Source organism: Macrobrachium rosenbergii, chromosome 29 (assembly GCF_040412425.1).
Source record: "Macrobrachium rosenbergii isolate ZJJX-2024 chromosome 29, ASM4041242v1, whole genome shotgun sequence".
NCBI lineage: Eukaryota > Metazoa > Arthropoda > Malacostraca > Decapoda > Palaemonidae > Macrobrachium > Macrobrachium rosenbergii.
The window spans coordinates 20291560-20309527 of NC_089769.1; the positions used below are offsets into that span (position 1 = coordinate 20291560).

Sequence of the window (17968 nt, forward strand, 5' to 3'; positions counted from 1 at the left end):
CCTCACGTCACTCGATGTCCGTATGACCTAACAATAACACTCAGTTTACATATTCTTCATTTTCTACCCCTGTATCTTTCACTTTTATTCATATCTGTTGTAACTTTTCCTTTCAGTAAAGAATGATCAAATCTCTCGCCATCAACTTTCTCTTCCATCTATCTTGAACTAACGTATGACAGCGAAAAATTTCCTCACCGTCTTCTCTTTCCACTGTATACTCGTACGCATACCTTTCCCCGGAATAATGTCTTTCAGCAATCAAGACCCTCCCTAAAATATTTATCTAAACTACTCTGCATTGTCTTACGCCCAGTGTTCCAACTTGTGAAATTTATTTGCAATTGCAACTAGAAAAATGTGATGTTTATGAGATATGGTTTTTATGAAATGGGTCCATCTGATCGCCGTGTCTGCGTGAAGGCTGTCTGTGAGCTGCGCTCTGTCGGCTTGTATTGGCTCTGTTGTGTTGCCAGATAGTAAACAAGAAGTTCAGAAGGTCTCAGTGAAATAGTCGTTTTTGTGATGGCTTATTCAAATTTGAGTGTTTGACGTTTCCTGCCACGTCTGCTGATCACTTCCAAACAGGGTAAGAGTAAATGATACGAATGTCATAGTGGAATTGTAGCAAATTTATGGTAAATGAAGGTTCGCTCTACCTATCTTACCGTACTGAAGGCCAGGACATTTTGAGACGAGGGATTAGTTTAGCTTCTGTAGCCTGCCTGCTGTAAAGATTTTGACGTTTAAACGAAATATTTTTGAATCTGTCATAAAATGCATGACCCACTTCTACAGACACTGGTTTTAAAGTAGCATAGTGCAACAGTTTAGACGCCCGTAGGGTGGGTAGGCTAATGCTGTCAGTGCACCTCACGCTGTGCACTGTAGGCATTACTTTGGGTTCTTTGCAGCGTCCCTTCGGCCCCTAGATGCAACCCCTTTCATTCCTTTTACAGAACCTCCATTCATACTCTCTCTTCCCTCTTGCTATCCACCCTCTCCTAACACTTGTATCATAGTGCAACTGAGAGGTTTTTTTTCCTTTCAAACCTTTTTACTCTCAATTTCCCTTTCAGTACTTAATGACCTCATAGGTCCCAGTGCTTGGCCTTTGCCATAAATACTTTATTCTATAGGTAGAACTACGTAACAGCTCCGCATAGGGTATTACTTTGGAAATTGATTTGTCATATAGTATTTTGGTTGCTTATCAAGAATTTACTGTTATTTTTTGTCGGTTGACTGTAATTAACCTGAGAACTGATATGTTATTGTGCGCTGGGCATCCTGGAATGCTATCACGCATGCACGGTGTTATAGAGGAGTTTTTAGTAAAAAGTGGAATTTCCTTCACCGAGGGGTCTGAGGGGCAGAACCTCCCCAGCTAAGCAACACGGCCTACTAGGTTAGGTTGGGTTAGGGTACGTTAAGTTAGTATGGTTCCTTTAATAACAGATATCCTTAGCCAGTACCCTCTTGAACACATAGCTCCCTAATGACTTGCGCATGCGCAGAACCATTCCATAAAAACAACATGGCAGGCCGGTCTTTCTCCCAACTATTTCCCCCACCCAAATCCCCGCATTCCCAAAGGGTCCCCAACCATGTGGGGTAGAGATATGAGGTCAATAATAATTGACTGACAATAAACAACGTCACCTCCTTCATCAGCAATGCTAAAAGTATATGAAAAATCAATTTCCAAGGTAATAGTTTGTGCAGAGCTGTTGCGTAGTTTTACCATTCTATGTTCCAACAATTTAGGCAATGTTGGTCTAGACTAACTAGCTAAATGAAATGTGGAGTTGTAAGGTAGGGGAAGCAAACCAACAAGAGTTATCAAGCTAGGGGCAGGCTAATTCCAGTGGCAGCCTTGAAATGCATTCAAAGCAGAAAAAGTAATGCTAAAAGTCAGTGTTTATCTAGGGCCTGAACCAGAACATTACTTTAGAATTTTGGGACACGTTTGACAGTACCCTTGCAGTGGCCAAGAGCAAATTTAAAACTACAATTATCTCTAAGCCTGTTAACCCAAGAGATGCTAGGGGGATGCCACTTAAGGGCGACAGCAGTACTATGCATTTGCAACTTCAGTAATGGAACCAATATTTTCTTGCTCATTTTTTAACTTATCACCTAATGTTATACATGGTTGTAATTGCCTTGTGTCACAGATTAATAATAAAAAATAAAATATAAGATACTTTTAAAATCTTATATTTAAAAAGAATATTTTTTGGAAAGAAAACATTTGTTTAAAAGCCACTTTTTAGTTTTGGAATGCTTCGTGCAGTATTTTCTGAGACAATTTCAAATTTTTTCTTGACAACCTTACTCCTTAGCTATTCAAGAAACACCTATAAAAGTACAAAATATACACAACAGTTATTAATTGGTTGAATGGGTGTATATGTGTGTAAATGTTAACTATCCTATGCACACTAACTTTAAAACCAATATTACTGTCGTCACTGTCATTGTAATTATCTATCTCAATCTCACTATTTGATGAAAATGAATAAACATCATCGTCAAAAGCCATTATCTCCAAAGTTCACAAAATAAACAAAGATTTATAAAAACCTTTGATCATTGCTCAACTTCAGGACACAAAAGCCTCCCTGGTCCCACCCCCTGGGCTGACAGAAGGTTTACAATTTTGCTATTTTTATACCTATGATTAAGAGAAATCTGGCATCTTTTATGTTCAGTAGTGAGCTGAATGGCTGGTTAGACTGTTGACATCACTCAAACAGAGCTAAGGGTATGGACTAAATATACCACAATATTTGAAAAAAAATCATCAGTAATATCAACGTCGTCCTTACACAGCATATAAAGCGTCGACTTTAGTGATGCGCCACACCTTGTGGGTTAAGTCAGCAATGCTTAGCCAAGGCTGTAGCCTAATGGATAAAGGAAACAAAATTTTTAATAGACCAATGCTAGGCTATAATCAGAAGTAAAAAAGGTTCAGTAAGTACTTTTAAGGAGTATAAATACCCAGTAAAATGGTACATAGAAAATTATTTCAAGGAAATGAGTATTACGAAGAAAAAACAAAAGGTAATGTATGCTCCTTGTTAGGAGAAACCTGTAAGTATGGAACATAAAGAAAGTAGGAGTGCTAGCCAAGTGCTAGAAGTGTGACAGATATATGACATAGCTGTGGCCCCAACATTATAGAAACCTGGAGTGATGTCACTGAAATGTAAAAGAGATGGCCACAAGAAGATATCGTTTATTAATTTAATTTTTTGGTTAAACAATATAAAAAATTGTGTATATAATTTAGTACAGGTGAGGTGATATGAGAAATCTACAGAAATAATGGTACCAAACATGGTGAAAGCTCAGCAGAGTGCCGTGTTTAGTACCAGCCCCACAGCGATAACAGTGAAAACATAAAAGACAGTAAATCTCTTATCATCTCAGTAAATCTCTAAAATAATTTCACCTGTACTGCATAATATACACTTTTCTGTAGTCTACAGTCTTCCTTTCTAGATGAAAAGACCACTTTCAAAAGAAGGTTATATGTTGTAAGATAATGACAATTGTTGGAAGATAGTGACAGTGGAGCATTAAAACAAAATACCAGTATTGTACAATACAGCAGTTAACTTAAGCACAAAACTCATGATTAATCAATCCTACCCATGTTGCTTTGAAGCCTTTTGATATGCGAGTTGATCTCCATACTGCAGGAGGAGTTACAACCTCCCTCTTCTCGGCTTTTAGGTGAAGTGCTGGGTCCTCTGCCTCCTGTGCTAGCTGGGGCAAGGGTTCCTGATCTTCAGTGGTAGTAGTAGTGGTGAGGTAGTTGACCCATCCCTCAGGACATGGGACCAAATCAAGAACTGAATGTCTAATGTTGGTGAATGTCTAATGTTGGTGTATGTCAGGTTCACATCCAGGAGGGCAACTTGATCCACTAGTGGCTCATTCTTACTTGTTCAGACAAAACTTCCCAATAGTATTGGTCCTGGCTTCATGAGATAAGAAGGCAGAGATCTTCCTGAAGATGAGCAATGTGGAAATTCAAAGAAGCTTTTGTGTGGTGTGACATTTGTAGATGGGGACAAGAGGGATCTAATGGAGTACAACACATCATTAAGTAACAGTTCCAGTGCTGGTCAGGCAGGTTGCATGGTTGAAGGCAAACTGGATTGCCTTCCTTATGGTGCTGTTGATCCTTTATACCTGTCCGTTGCCAATGGGGTGATAGGGGGTAGTGTGACTTTTTGTGACTCTATTCTGAGAGAGATGGGCCTTGAGATCTCTGGACATGAATGGTGTACAGTACTTCTTTCCAAGGGCCCCTTCATCGCCTGGTTCAGCCTTCATGATGAGACAGCCGGTAGAGGCCTCCAGGCTACCAAAGATGGTCCTCTCCTCATCCTCTAGGAAGGCTTTAGCGGGCATTGACAGTTGGTTAGTGGAGAAGAGGGAGCTTGGTAAGGCAGTTTTCAGCACACCTCCCTCCCACCTGTCTCCAAGCAGGTACTTTCCGTACTACACTGGGGAAGCTTCTTCTCTGGGAGTTTCTGCTTCCTCCCAGGGGACTTCTCCAGCCTTGTTGACTCAGTGGAGAGATCAGCTTTTAACTCCGCTGAGATCATGTTCACGTCCTTGGAGCTAGACCGTTTCGGGAAAGACATCTTTAAAGTATTCATCATCTTGGACTTGACAGTCAGGAGTGTTAGCCAAGAAAATAGAAGATTGCAGTACTGTACACTTCAAGAGAACTTTGCTGCAGATTGGTTGGGAGCACTCTCATTTGCGGATAAGGCCATCAGGGATGGCTCCCAGTAGCTGAATACCTTATTCTCCATGGGAGTCCTTAAGAAAAGGAACTGTGGTGCACCTTTACTATGAAAGGTATCACTCCCCCTCGGAAATCTACTCTCCTGTTCGCACCTTTAGATCAGTCAGCTTTATTCCCGAGAGCTACAATAGAGCAGATCACGTCGGACTTACAGGACCTTTTGATGCAGTCACCAATGAACCAACCCGTGCCTTTCGGTCTCAATCAGCATGAGAAATGTCTCCCTGTTGCAGCAGCAGCCCTTTCAAGGAGGAAGAGCCAAGTTTCAGCCCCGCCCATGCTCAAGTCTGTGATCAGTCCAACCAGCCAAGAAGTCGTCCACCAAACCAGCCTCTCACAAGTGAGGTTCTGGTCCTCCTTGTCCCTGTAGGAGCCAGGCTTCTCCATTTCTGGGAAGCCAGAAATGCAGAACCCTAGGTAGTAAAAGTCCTACAAAGGGCTACGCCATCCCGTTCAGGGAAAAACCTCCTTTGATGTCCTCACTTGTCAACTTAACAGCCTATTCGAAAGGCTCAGAGAGGTTTTTAGGCCCTGAAGGAAGAAGTATCATCAAAGAGTATAGAGAAGTAAAGAGTGGACAGTCGCCCGAGTCCTTATGGGAAAACTGTAACTTTGGGACCGGCGTCACCATCCGATGGTGAGCACATAAACTCTGATAGCATTCATTTGTGCTGGTGTACACCACACTAATGTTTAAGACGAATGTTAGCACTTTTGTGGGTTGTAACTCTATCTTCTGAGCTTTTATTATTATTTATATAGCAGTGCACTAATCTTGATTGATTATTTAAATATTCTATTGAAAAAAATATGAGTAAATACATACAGCTTATCCTCTATCTATAACTACTGGTGCTAAACCAGGTTTCATTCAAAAGGTTGAAAATTATGTAGAAAAGGAAATATATAAATAATTAAATAAATAAATAGATTTATAGTAGGCTATATATCAGGCCAAACTATAAACAAACTGAAACTCCTATGTTGTAAATTGATATCTTTATTTTATCATACTGAAATTGATATCATTTTTTTATTATACTGGGCCAGGATGCATTAATATTTACAAGGGTGTAAAATTAAGTTTTTGTTCGTTACATTACATTTTCTAAACTTTTTTTTTTTTGAACTTTTTTTTAACATTATATAGTCACATACCAGATCATAATAAACTTTTTTCGAACATTTTTTCTGCGACTGTTGACAAATACAAATGTTTCTAACCATATTATTTTCAGAAATTAAATGGAATGCAGGAATATTATCACAAGGAAAGCCAGAAAAATGAGGATACGAACACCATCATAACTTAAGACATCACAAGTATGTTTAGTACATCTGGGCCCTGCACTGCAAGTATACATTTTCAGTACAGTATTACAGATGACTGAACTTCACAAGTTTTCGGTTCTTTCGACCTGCAGCTAAAAGACTTTTGTTTGCATCTTTTAAAGTGTGATGAAGGTGAATGCGTATAAAGAGGTTGGCAATGAAGAACCTGAGTTGCACACAGAACAAGCTAAAAACTTTCCCTGCATCTTCTCCTCCAAGCCCGTCACAAGTCTGTTGTGAACTCTGCTTATGGAGTAAACATCAGAAACCATCTTTCTATACTCATTTTCCATCTGAGTAATCATGTTGTAAAGGACTGTACTTGGCACAATTAGCTCCTCTCCTAATATGTTACCATGTCTTCTTTGAAAGGAAAACATGAACAGGGTTGTGTGGATCAAGAGCACTTTGAAGCTTTGTCCTGCATTCTCTACAAACCTTGTGATGAATCTTACACAATGAAATCTGAGTGATTATGACTGAGAATTTCCGGGGAAACCCAATTAAAAAAATAAACACTGCTATATGAAATAGCTTGAGTAGTAAGAGAATGCCTGATTCACTACAACAACACTCAGTAACCATTGTAGTGTCTAGACAAAACATGGTGAATGAAACACCCAAAGCTGAGAGTTTAGAGTACATTATACTCTTTGATCAAAGGAACTTAGAGAATTACCATCAACATATCTCATATCACTCACCTTTCCTTGTCATTGGAGAATCGAAAAATTATAACTCAGGCCTTTTCTTTCTTGAATTACAGCAATTAACTGCAGCACAGAACTGTGTCCCTGTCATGTTGTTTACATCTTCCAACTCCAATTATCACCCGCAGTTACAAAGGGGAGGCACGAGTGTCCTCTCTTTACTTCTCTATACTGTATGGTATTGTCACTACTCAGGAAAAGAGCTGTGGAGGTGATCGAAGACATAAGCACAGAAGGTTTTTCAACCATCTTGTTTGTCATCCCCAGGGCATTGGGAGGTTGGAGACCTGTTCTGGACGTCAGTGCTTTGAACTTTTTGTGCAGACCATGAAGTTCAAAATGGAAATGAACCGTTCAGTCCTGTCAGCCATTCATCAGGGAGACTGGAAGTTAATGATTGACATGGAGGATGTGTACTCCCATGTCCCAGTATATCTGGACTCCAGAAAGTATCTGTGGTTCGTATTCCAGGGCAGGGTCCTTCAGTTCAGGGCTCTCCGCTTGGCCCCTCCACAAGACTTCACCCATGTTGCTCTGACGTAATTGATTCTCTATTTGGGATGAGGTTGATGCTCTGACTTTTCGGACTTTTCCATCCTACAAAAGGATTCAGGACTGCCTGGAGAAAGTAAGGAACTTCATGTCTCGCCCGTCATGCACAGCCAACAAGTGGATGAGTCTGCTGGGCATTCTCTTGTCCATCGAGAAGTTCGTGCCTTTAGGAAGGTTACACACAAGAGTCCTGCAATTCTTCCTAAAGGCCAGTTGGCAAAGGAAAACTCTCCCAGACTCCTTCTTGTTCCACATCACTCCCGAGATCAAGGAGGACCTATGGTGGTGGCTTTCAGAGGAGAGGTTTTTAGTAGGAAAGTCACTGCAACCACTGAGCCCCGACCTAACGCTGTACTCAGACGCGTCTGGATCTGGGTTGGGGGGCTCTGTTAAACGACATGGAGATTTCCAGGGCATGGTCATTAGAAGAAAAGAGACCACATATAAATGTAAGGGAACTGAAGGCAATTCACTTGGCCCTTCAGCATTTTGCAACAACAACATGCAGCAAGCCAATCATAGTCCATTCAGACAACACGACCGCATTGGCCTACATCAGAAATCAGGGAGGGACTCACTCCTTCTCCCTTTACAAAGTGGCCAAGTATCTTCTTCTCCAGACAGAGAACAACCAAACCAGGATAATAACTTGTTTCATCCAGGGCAAGTTAAACATTCTTGTGGACGAGGTAAGTTGCTGCAGACACGTCCTACCAACGGAATGGGCACTGAATTCGCAGGTGTACATCAACCAGTGGAAACGGTGGGGAAAGCCGTTGCTTGACCTGTTTGCCGTCGAGGTATCATTGGCTCCCCATTTACTGTTCCCCAGCCCTGGACCCTATGGCATGGGTGACAGATGCCATGCTCCAAGCCTGGTCGGACTTGGATGCCTACGCCTTCCCACTGTTCAGCATGGTGAGAGACATCTTAAACAAGTTCATGGCTCACACCAACACATCCATGATGCTTGTAACTCCGTTTGGCCACTGAAAGAGTGGTTCCCGGACCTCCTCGGTCTCCTAACAGACTTCCCCAGACTTCTGCCTCAGAAGAGAAGCCTTCTAAAGTAGCATCACTTCCATCGCTTCCATCAAAGCCTATCTGCTGTCGCTCTGACAGGCTCCAGCCTGTCAGGGAGCTTGTCAGAGCGAAGGGCTTTTCAAGAAAAGCTGCAGAAGCTGTCACCAAGTGCAGACGTCAGTCTTCCGCTAATCTCTACCAGGCGAAGCGGACAGTCTTTTGTGACTGGTGCCGAAGACATGGCGTATCATCTTCTAAACCTCTTTAGCACAGATTGCTGATTTTTTAATGTTTTTCAGGTCCTCTCTACGCTTGGCCACTTCTACAATCAGAGGTTATAGGTCTATGATGAACTCTGTGTTTAGAAATAGAGGTCTCGATTTGTCTGCTCATCAAGACAAGCGATCTAATTAAGTTCTTAGACACTTCCAAGCAAGAGAAGTCTATGTCAGCTGCCCGAATCTAGTAGTCATCCTCAAATGGCTCTCCGGCCCTCCATTTGAGTCCCTTCACTCATCGCTGAGAAATTTAACCAGGAAGACTCTCTTTTAAGTTTAGCTACGGCAAAGAGGATCAGCAAATTACGTGCCTTCTGTGAGCTAGTGGGCTTTTTGCAGGGAGATGCAGTCTGCTCATTCACACTTGGATTCCTGGCAAAGAACGAAACCCTGTCCACCCCCTGGCCTCGTTTGTTCACGATCAAGAGTTTGTTAAATATCCTTGGACCAGCAGACCAGGAGAGAGCTCTTTGTCCAGTTAGAGCACTTAAGTACTAATTGGAGGGGACCAAAGGGATTAGAGGTCCTCAGAATCTATGGTGTTCAGTGAAGAACCCCTAACAACTATTGTCTAAGAATGCCTTGGCCTTCTTTTTAAAGAGTGGTATGCCGATTTACACTCAAAGAGTCAAGAAGACAATCTTCCTGAAAGTCAAAGCTCATGAGAGTAGATCAGTCACCACTTGGTTGGTTTTTAAGAAGAACTTGTTGCTCTCTACGATTCTCCAATCAACTTACTGAAAGTCAAAATCAGTTCACCTCCCATTATTTGCCCAATGTAAAGACAATCTATAATATTTGCAGTACATTACGTTAGGTCCATTGGCCGTGGCTGGCATGGTATAGGCAGTCCCCTGATTATCAGCGATCTGGCTTTTTAGTGCTTGTGTAGCGACAAAAGGGTGAGGGCCTTCTTCAAAGGGGGAAGTTATTACGTAAACACTAAAGTTTCACTTAATTATATTTACATTAGAAAAACACACATATCAGAAGAATGGAAGTGTAAATAAGGACAGAGATAAAGTCCTGCCATATACAGTAATAAGATTTACAAACAAATGGTTAATTCTCTGAAGAAATTCAAGGGGGCCCACTTCAAAGGGTGCACCGCAGGGGAGAAGAGCATTGGTTATGCCACTGCACACACAAGTAGGTAACAGGTCCACAACAGGCTTACTCCTATCTGCAATCGAGAGCACATGTAGTTACTTAGGTGCTTAGACAAGGACTCGATTCCGATAACTGTAATTTTACACAATTACGTTACACTTTGTCACTGATTTGTAAATTAGCATAACACCAAAATAAAAGCAATACAGGTCTTGCTGTAGGTATATCACACTATGAAAGGAAAGGAAATGGAAAAATAGGGAGAGATTTACAGGGACATGACTGACATAAGAACCTTGACTCTGGTACATTACCTTTGTTGGGAGATGGATTCCTCATCTTCGAGGCTGCCAGCAAATGGAGGGTAGTGTGAAAGGGGCCCACTACAAAAGTTACTAAGGGTTCTTGACAGCCATGTGGGACAGTAAAAGGGGGCAGCTCCTGGGACAGTGTCCTAGTCAAGTTCCAGCATCTTCTAAGCTCAAAGCTCTTCTAAGGACAATCTGCCCATGTGATGATGCCCTTATATAGTGTCGGGAGATTATGACCCCACTCTTTGTAGGTGGCACTGTATGTCGGCGGGTCGCACGTGGGGTATGGGCATCTGGCCTGTGTGTTCAAGATGGCGCCGGTCACATGGAGTCACTTTCTCTTTTGACTGAGGCGTCATTAGTATCTCAGACAGGGCAGCACCTGAAATCAAGGTCTATGGGATTAAAGGCTTGCCCAGAAGGGTAGTGGTAAGAGGAGTCAGTAGGGGTGAATCTTGCCCACAACTAACCTTTTACTGTTTAAATTAAAACAATAGACATTATTTTAATAGAACGTGAAATATTCTTATATTGTGTCTTACTCTACGTCTTGGAGATGAGATGGCATGTGCGAGGTTTACCTCATAACACTAAGTAAAAGACATAATGTATTAGCTCTATGGTTTGAAAAACAATGCATATAGGGCTTTAGAGTACACTTTAGTTTTCAAAAATGTATGCCTGTTCAGCCTCCAGTTACAGTCATTCTACCCATGGGAGATGCCCTCATGGCATTACCACAGATACTTTTCCATCAGATTGTGTTTTCTTCACCTCACTATTTTTTCCAGTGGGGATTTTATGAGCATTTCTTTCAAGTTTAAGGCATATAGGAAAAACTAAGGAAATCTTCCTCCAATTACAGTAAGAGAAAACACTCATCCATGTACTGTACTGTTTCCATCATAAGTTATATTTATGTTATGTGGTAGGTAATACTGTATTAGCTCTTCCTAAAAAAAACCTGTATATGTATGTAATTTGCTACTGTAGGGAAAACAGAGGGTTCCATTGCAAATCTAAGTGTCAGTTTGTATATATTTTCATCAAAATTAAAAAATCTTTGACACGCTGTTTAATTTGTATATTTGAAAAATTATCAACAGGGATGTTATTATTTCAAAATGACAAGCAAATCTTGACATATTCTCCCCTAAGCTGCCAACCATGCCCTTTATAGATGGCCCTCCTGTAATACTTGAAGTTGGTGTCCCCATGAGACCCACAGTCACTTCATCAAGATGTCTGACTCATTACAGTATTTATCAGCATGGTTAATGAATGGTATGAGGGCTCAGGTGAGCTTGGTGTCCCAAGTTCATGTAGAACACACTTAGATTTTATAGTCTCAAAACTGCAGTATTCATGGTAATTTCAACTCGGTAGAGTACTTGAATACAGTACATTACATTAGATAAACATGAAGTTAATGAATATTTGATACCATGGGGAAAAGTGTTGTGTAAGTGTTTCTCTGTTTTAATTACAACAGACACAAACATACATTGGCATAGTAGTAAGATCTCTCCCATATGTTAGCTAATTGGGAAATTACATGAAAAATTTAAAATGTTTTGTTCAGATAGTAAATGAAATGTATTGTAATTTGTATATAGAGTAGCTGATAGAATGAGCTTTGTTTTTGCTCAAGGTGCTGAAAACTGGGCTTTTCCTTTATTTTGCAAGGTACTGACATTTTTTTAAATTCTTATTCATGGCTTTCAGGGGGTGTTAATGACAAATTGTTTCATCTTTCAGGTATCAGTATCTGTGAGCATTCAGCAGACTATAGAAAATAAAGGACTGATTAATGACTGCTGCAGATCTGTCCTATGCCAATAAATTTAGTCATGGTAATAATCATTCATTATTAAAGTAACTCCTGATTCAGCCTGATTGAACACCATCTTTGGATATCTAGTACGGTAAGTTTTCTGTAAAATTTTGAGTGATTATGGAAACCAGTATAGGCTTTCCTTGAGGTTGTCAAAATGTTACATCCTATGGGCATTGTATATTAGCGAAATTAATGCCAGATTTTTAATACATCTATAATATACTTCATTGAATCAGTTTACCGTAATAGCGATAACTTGGTAGAGAATACTCAACAAAGTGAGATAATTTGCAAGGAACAAGTTATGAGATTTAACTTTGATGAACAATGTACAGTGTTTTATTCTTGGAACAGTTGCAACGTTATCTTATGGGAAGGTAACTAGACCAAGAAATCTTTCTTTTTTTATAATGAACTCAGTATTTACATTAACCCATATTCATGGCCTGAATCCAATACACCTCATTACTGATCCGAAGGCAGATGCTCTGCTAGGCCAATAGAAGCACCACACGTGCTCCTGTGGCTGCTGGGTTGCAGGCAGCGAGGAGCCTCACTTACTCTATGTCAAGTTTGTCATCAAGAAGCCATGTATTCCTAGATTTTGTCATTCCATTTATTTCTCTTTAATCTCAACTATGACTTGTGTTTTATCATCTGTTACCTTTACCTTAAGCAAAAAAATACACATCATAAGATCATGGACTTTTTGACAATTGGCTCTGTTTCTGACTGGTGGGGTTTTCACCACCCTGCTCCACTGTATTCATAGTACAAATGCTGTATCCCTTGGCATACAAGGGGGTTAGGGATTGAGAAACATGTTTAACCCAAAATTCCTGTTCTTGTCACTGTTTATTACATATCTAGTGTATAGGTATACAAAATCATATACTGTACTGTATAATTTATCTGCAAGGCAAGCCTACATGCAGTATATTCCAGCATGAATACAAATTTTGTCTTCTCATGGATGTTCCTTAACTTACACTAATTCTGATGTTACAGCTTGTTAAAGTAGTTAAGTAAGGGCAGATATGTGGAGGGTTTTGGGGTAGCACCCACACTCTAAACTGTCAACCATCACTTTTTCCTTGCCCTGGATAGTGAAAATGTCTCTCTGTAGCTGTTGGACTTATCTCTCGGTAGGATTTTGGAAGATTTTCACGCTTGATTGTCCCTTAGGGTTAAGACTTTGTTGCTCTACATGGGTTTTGACTGTCATTCCACTTGTTCTTGTTTACCAAAGGAAACTTGGTGACAGATGAGTAGGTGGTACCACTACCACCCCCCCCTGCCATTACTACTAAAATTATTGCTAGTTTCAAAATCCTGAACAACAAACATAACTGAATAAAAAGATAGAACAAGAAAGTATCAATAATTGTAATACTGTATGCATTTACGTAAGAGTATAACATTACTAACAATACTTTTATCATTCTCTTTTACCTTTTTAACTAGAAGATGGGATAAAGACATGGAGCAAAAGAAGGTGGTCTGTTGTAATTTGGTCTCTCTCGCTCTCTGATTGTACACTGTTGTCTGCGCCCACACGAAATTTAAAAATATTTTATAAATATGGTCATATCAGTATTAATTGCTTACCCCATTGCAAAATCAAATTATCGTAACTAGAGCACTACCTGAGTATTTTAATAGTTTTATCACAGAAAGTGCATTTAGTCATGAAAATGAGATGAAAATACAGTAATCAGTCAATATTTCTCAGCGAAAAACACCGTGAACGTGCGAATTTTCAGTGAATAATGCATACATATGTTCCATAGAGAAATACACAAATAGGTGAGTCCACAAATCATGAGACTGTGAATACAGGGGTTTTACTATATATATATATATATATATATATATATAATATATATATATATATATATATATATATATACTATATATATATATATATATATATATATATATATTATATATATATATATATATATATATATATATATATATATATATATATATATTATATATATATATATATATATATATATATATATATATATATATATATATATATACATATATGTATATATATATATATATATATATATATATATATATATATATATATATATATATATATATATATATATATATATATATATATATATATATATATATATATATATATATATATATATAAAATTACAGACACACACACACATACAGGCAATCCCGGTTAACATGGCTCAGTTATCGGTGATCCAGTTTTACGGCGCTTGTCTAGCAACAAAAATTGGCAATTTTCAACACCAAAAATTGCCGATTTCCACTTATCTGCACTGGTGATTGGGCACTGACACCGATACATACCTGACAGAGACGCTGATAACCAAAAATCGCCAATTTTCGGTTGTTATCACACTCAGAACAGCACCCAGGCAATCCCCCGGTTAACGGCAATAATTGGGGACTGCCTGTATGTGTGTATATATATATATATATATATATATATATATATATATATATATATATATATATATATATATATATATATATATATATATATATATATATATATGATTATTATCACTTTTGCACGTGATTCATTTATCACACATTACACAGGTGAAAAATAATTGGGGTGTGTAGGTCTGATTTACTTTATTTCAAAGCCATTGTGAAGGACTGATACAAAGTGTGAAGTCACAAATATATATACTACAAGAACAGTACTGATTAACATACACAACCGTTAAAGACTCCATATCCCCACTCAGGCCGCCGAGGTAGGAGTGGCCAAATGAGTTTTAAAGGCCACTCCTGCCTCGACACCGGCCTGAGTGGGGATATGGAGTCTTTAACGGTTGTGTATGTTCGTCAGTACTGTTCTTGTAGTATATATATTTGTGACTTCTCACACTTTGTATCAGTCCTTCAAATGGCTTGAAATAAAGTCAAAACCGGTCAGACCTACACCCTTCTTTCTTATTTTTCACCTGTGGTAATATATATGTATATATATATATATATATATATATATATATATATATATATATATATATATATATATATATATATATATATATATATATATATATATATATATATAGACACAATCATTAATACCTCGAACTTGAGCGATTCAAGTTGAGCGAATTCACAGACACGCAAACTTTTCATTGGAACCTAACTAATTGTCATTCATGAGTTTTTCACAGACACACAAATACTGAGAAACCCTGCAAAAGTGTTTGTTTAATTTTTTTATGTAAATTATAAGTTTTCAAGCTTTTATGCGTAAATTAAATAACATTAAATAATAAAAGTAATAATTTCTCTCTCTCTCTCTCTCTCTCTCTCTCTCTCTCTCTCTCTCTCTCTCTCTCTCTCTCTCTCTCTCTCTCTCTCTCTCTCTCTCTCTTGAATTTTTATGGCACATGTATGTTTGTTTGTTTTGCATGATAAATAAATTTTTTACCTAATAATAAGTACTAATTTTCATATATTAATAAGATTAAATAATATATAATAATAATAATATAACCGTTATTACAATATTCGTATGTGATACGTATCTTAAACAAACAAATATCTTTCCCTTCTCTTCTGTAGGAAGCTCAAAGGCAAAAAGCTGTCAGACATGTTGATTTAACATGACAAGAAGGGGGAGTGTTGCTGATTAGCGGGTCAAAGATTTCTTATGTAATTTCTCTCTCTCTCTCTCTCTCTCTCTCTCTCTCTCTCTCTCTCTCTCTCTCTCTCTCTCTCTCTCTCTCTCTCTCTCTCTCTCTCGTAGTTAGCTCACGTCATTATTGCTGTTTCTCTGTATGTCTTTAACTGTACAGTAGATAATTTTAAATTGATCTGATTTTACCAGTACCATTTACAAACTGTAAATGTGCCCTTCTAAAATATAGAGACATATAGCATTTCAGAACAAAGAGAAAGAGGCAGAATAAAGAAGTTTTGAAAAACGAGGTTGAGAAGACTTCTAAAAATAGATCGGTGGAATGGGGGGAGAGAATAGGATACTGATCTTCACACCCTCCCATATTTTTATGTCAACCATTTATTTCTTTTTTTAAGGTAATGTATTAGGCTAACTTTTAAATGAAATTACAGTAACTTTAATTTCATATAAAAGTTAGTTTAATACTGAATTTCCATCTTTTGATATCTAATGTAAGAATAACTCTCTCTCTCTCTCTCTCTCTCTCTCTCTCTCTCTCTCTCTCTCTCTCTCTCTCTCTCTCTCTCATAGTTAGCATTCACACATTTTTACAGCTTATTGTTTCTCTGTACATCTTTACCTGTACAGTAGATAGTTTAAATTGATCTAATTTTACCTGTACCATCTAAGAAGTGTAAATGCGCTAGTGTGGCAAATACGTTCTAAAACATAGACACATAATAACTAAGAGTCGTATTAATCAAAATAAAAAACACTTGTTTGTTCATGAAAAGGCATTTCAGAACAAAAGGAAAGAGATGCAGAATAAAGAAGTTATTAAAAAGAGGTTGAGAAGACTTCTAAAAATAGATCTGTCGGAAGGGGAGTGAGACAGAAATTCTCTTCCAACTCTCTATTTTTATGTACTGTACATTTATTTGTTTTTTTTAGGGTAATGTATTAAGCTAACTTTTAAATGAAATTACAGTAACTTTAATATCATTTAAAAGTTAACTTGATAATTTGATAGCATGATTAGGGTCATATTTAGTGTTTAAACTTAGAAATAAGCATTTACTATCATTTTTAAAGACCGTGCCAAACTTACACAAAAATTAATATATTGTGAACCTAACCTTAGTTCTGGAACCTAATATATATATATATATATATATATATATATATATATATATATATATATATATATATATATATATATATATATATATATATATATATATATATATATATATATATATATATATATATATATATATATATATATATATATATATATATATATATATATATATATATATATATATATATATATATATATATATATATATATATATATATATATATATATATATATATATATATATATATATATATATATAATATATATATATATATAATATATATATATATATATATATATATATATATATATATATATATATATATATATATATATATATATATATATATATATATATATATATATATATATATATATATATATATATATATATATATATATATATATATATATATATATATATATATATATATATATATATATATATATATATATATATATATATATATATATATATTATATATATATATATTAAGATGTTCAGAGCATTTCAGTGGTTGATAAATGACTTATGGCAACTGTGTAGCTCCGCACAGGACAGAGGGGATATTAGTGTGTCTTGAGACTCGTTTGGGAAATGTCTTGTCCCTCTCAATCCCATGAAGTCTTTATTTTTCGCTCATAAATATACCCAGGGATTCCTGTTGGTTTTATTTCTTATCTTTTATGATAGTATGTCAGTTATAATTGTAATTTTGCAAAGAAGTATCAGAAAAACATGTATACCTCACAAAAAGTTACTGCATCTCTGCATGTCTGTAAATATTTTACAACAAATATACTCAGAATTTGTTACTGATTTTAGTTTTTATCTGTTATGATGTTGTGTGAGCTGTAATTATAATTTTACAAAATGAAATAAATTATTAGAAACATTTATAACTTGGTAAAATTAGGATATTTTTACGAGTGTCTTGTTAAAGAGGCCCCACACAGGGTTGTAAATAGTCACTTTCAACTTTCCATGGAAGGTAGGGAAAATTTTTTATAATTTTTTTCTCTTATACCAAGTGCATTTACATATCTTCCTTTTTCCATTGTTATGTTTTTTCTTAAATTGGCCAGCCTTAAAGTTTGCCCGGTCATGGGATGTGTTTATACTGTAATAATATTTAGCCCATCCCTGAAGGGTTAACAAAGACAGTTACGTTCGCTGCTGTGTAGAGGCAAGTGACAAGC

The 17968-nt window shown here is 37.1% G+C and overlaps 1 long non-coding RNA gene across 1 annotated transcript in view; it reads left to right on the plus strand.

Moving 5' to 3' along the window:
- Positions 1-452: 452 nt before the first annotated feature.
- Positions 453-17968, plus strand: part of LOC136854650 (uncharacterized) — a 58214-nt gene continuing 40698 nt past the window's right edge. The window contains exons 1-2 of the long non-coding RNA XR_010857754.1: positions 453-589; positions 11906-12072. This is a non-coding gene — a long non-coding RNA (uncharacterized lncRNA). The remainder of the gene's footprint in view (positions 590-11905; positions 12073-17968) is intronic.